The sequence below is a fragment of the Oncorhynchus kisutch genome, linkage group LG9 (assembly GCF_002021735.2).
Source record: "Oncorhynchus kisutch isolate 150728-3 linkage group LG9, Okis_V2, whole genome shotgun sequence".
NCBI lineage: Eukaryota > Metazoa > Chordata > Actinopteri > Salmoniformes > Salmonidae > Oncorhynchus > Oncorhynchus kisutch.
Window position 1 is genome coordinate 43,724,898 of NC_034182.2, and position 3,249 is coordinate 43,728,146.

General features: G+C 52.9%; 1 pseudogene; it reads left to right on the forward strand.

Moving 5' to 3' along the window:
- Positions 1-1,837: 1,837 nt before the first annotated feature.
- LOC109882983 (tripartite motif-containing protein 2-like) overlaps positions 1,838-3,249 on the forward strand; it is a 26,536-nt pseudogene continuing 25,124 nt past the window's right edge.

Genomic DNA, 3,249 nt, shown 5'->3' on the forward strand with positions numbered 1-3,249 from the left:
TTGTCGGGGTGAATGGTCAGGGTGGATGATCAGGGTGGTTGGTCAGGGTGGATGGTCAGGGTGGATGGTCAGGGTGGATGGTCAGGGTGGATGTGTAGGGTGGATGGTCAGGGTGGTTGATCAGGGTGGATGGGTAGGTTGGATGGGTAGGGTGGATGGGTAGGGTGGATGGTCAGGGTGGATGGTCAGGGTGGTTGGTCAGGGTGGATGGTCAGGGTTGATGGTCAGAGTGGATGGGTAGGGTGGATGGTCAGGGTGGTTGATCGGGGGGTGGATGGTCGGGGTGGATGGGTAGTGTGGATGGTCAGGGTGGTTGATCGGGGGGTGGATGGTCGGGGTGGATGTGTAGGATGGATGGGTAGTGTGGATGGTCAGGGTGGATGGGTAGTGTGGATGGGTAGGGTGGATGGTCGGGGTGGATGGTCAGGGTGGATGGTCAGGGTGGATGGTCAGGGTGGATGGGTAGGGTGGATGGTCAGGGTCAGGGTGGATGGTCGGGGTGGTTGGGTAGGGTGGATGGTCATGGTGGATGGGTAGGATGGATGGTCGGGGTGGATGGTCAGGGTGGATGGGTAGGGAGGATGGTCAGGTTGGTTGGTCAGGGTGGATGGTCGGGGTGGATGGTCGGGGTGGATGGGTAGGGGTGGTCGGGGTGGATGGGTAGGTTGGATGGTCAGGGTGGATTATCGGGGTGAATGGTCAGGGTGGATGATCAGGGTGGTTGGTCAGGGTGGATGGTCAGGGTGGATGGTCAGGGTGGATGGGTAGGGTGGATGGTCAGGGTGGTTGATCAGGGTGGATGGGTAGGTTGGATGGGTAGGGTGGATGGTCAGGGTGGATGGGTTAGTGTGGATGGGTAGGGTGGATGGGTAGTGTGGATGGGTAGTGTGGATGGGTAGGATGGATGGTCGGGGTGGATGGGTAGGGTGGATGGTCGGGTGGATGGTCAGGGTGGATGGGTAGGGTGGATGGGGAGTGTAGATGGGTAGGGTGGATGGGTAGTTTGGATGGGTAGTGTAGATGGGTAGGGGTGGATGGGTCAGTGGTGTGCAACTGCAGCCCACAATTTGGGATGTTCCTTTGGGATGTTCCCATTGGTTGGTGGTGGTGGCACTGTGTTCTAGCTAACTAGTTACACCGTGTTCTACAGCGTGTTCTACAGCGTGTTCTACACCGTGTTCTACAGCGGGTTCTACACCGTGTTCTACACCGTGTTCTACAGCGTGTTTCTACAGCGTGTTCTACAGCGTGTTCTACACCGTGTTCTACAGCGTGTTCTACAACCGTGTTCTACAGCGTGTTCTACAGCGTGTTCTACAGCGTGTTCTACAGCGTGTTCTACAGCGTGTTCTACACCGTGTTCTACAGCGTGTTCTACAGCGTGTTCTACAGCGCCTTCAGAAAGTATTCACACCCCTTGACTTTTTCCGTATTTTGTTGTGTTACAGCCTGATTTAAAAATTTCTTACATTTCTTAAACATATGTTTCCCATGCCAATAAAGCCCTTTTAATTGAATTTAATTGAGAGAGACAGAGAGAGAGAGAGACAAACACAGAGACACAGACACAGAGAGAGAGGGAGAGGGTGAAAAGAGAAACAGACAGAGAGAAAGAGCACTTGAGAGAGACTTAGAGAGCTCATCAACCAATCAATGAGCTCCCTCCTTCCTCGCTCTTCTTTCTGATTGGCTGCTGCCCCTGTAGCCAGTCCCCTCCCCCTCTGTGTTACTGCAGCTCAGTCTATTCTATCTCTCTCTCTTTTCTCTCTCTCTTTCTCTCTCTCTTTCTCTCTGTCTGTTGCCGTAGCGATCTCCTCTCTCCTTTTCTCTCTCTCTCTCTCGTCTCTCTCTCTCTCCTCTCTCTCTCGCTCTCTGTCTATTGCCGTAGCGATCTCCTCTCTCTCCCCCGGACCCCCGCAGCATAACCCCCTGCACGGATAGACCTGGCCTTTATCGTTATAAAAGATGAATCCACCGTGGAATATCCAGAGATGCTATTATCCCCACCACGACCCGGCAACACAGTAAGTCTAGTGGGAGAGAGGGATGGAGAAGGGAAGGAGGAGAGAGGGGAGGGAGAAGAGAAGGAGGGAGAGAGGGGAGGGAGAGAGGGATGGAGAAGGGAAGGAGGGAGGTATAGAGAAGGGAAGGAGGGAGAGAGGGATAGGAGGGAGGTATGGAGAAGGGAAGGAGGGAGAGAGGGGAGGAAGAGAGGGATGGAGAAGGGAAGGAGGGAGGTATATAGAAGGGAAGGAGGGAGGTATAGAGAAGGGAAGGAGGGAGAGAGGGGAGGGGATGGAGGGAGAGAGGGATGGGAGGGGAGGTATGGAGAAGGGAAGGAGGGAAGGAAGGAAGAGGGGAGGGAGTGATTCTTCTGTCTCAGGCTTTGTGGAGTGGTCTGTGATTCTCTGTGTGTGTGTGTGTGTGTGTGTGTGTGTGTGTGTGTGTGTGTGTGTGTGTGTGTGTGTGTGTGTGTGTGTGTGTGTGTGTGGTGTGTGTGTGTGTGTGTGTGTGTGTGTGTGTGTGTGCGTGCGTGCGTGCGTGCGTGTGTGTGTGTGTGTGTCTGGTAGCAGGCTAGGTGAATTGTGCGTCATTTATTCAGAAAGACCTGTAGTAAATCACGAAATGTCCCAAATGACATAGGGCCCTGGTCTAAAGTAGTGCAGTATATAGGGAATAGGGTTCTATAGGGCCCTGGTCTAAAGTAGTGCACTAAATAGGGAATAGGGTTCTATAGGGCTCTGGTCTAAAGTAGTGCACTATATAGGGAATAGGGTTCTATCTGTCGGTCTGTCTGTCTGTCTGTCTGTCTGTCTGTCTGTCTGTCTGTCTGTCTGTCTTGACTTGTCCTGTCTGTCTCTCTGTCTCTCTCTCACTCTCTGCTCTGTCTCTCTCTGTCTCTCTCTCTCTCTCTGTCTTTCTCTCTCTCTCTACCCTATTTCTCTCTCTCTTCCTGACTCTTCAGAGAGAAAGAGAGAGAGAGACAGAGAGAGAGACAGAGAGAGAGACAGAGAGAAAGAGAGAGACAGAGAGAGAGAGAGAGAGAGAGAGAGAGAGAGAGAGAAAGAGAGAGAGAGAGACAGAGAGAGAGAGACAGAGAGAGAGAGAAAGAGAAAGAGAGAGATGGAGTATGTTTATGTGTGTGAGCGAGCGAGAGTGAGAGAGAGACATTGTCCTTCTGTCTGTGTCAGTGAGAGACAGGCACAGCCGAGTCACGGTTTCACAATAACACACAGCCTCGCTGCTACC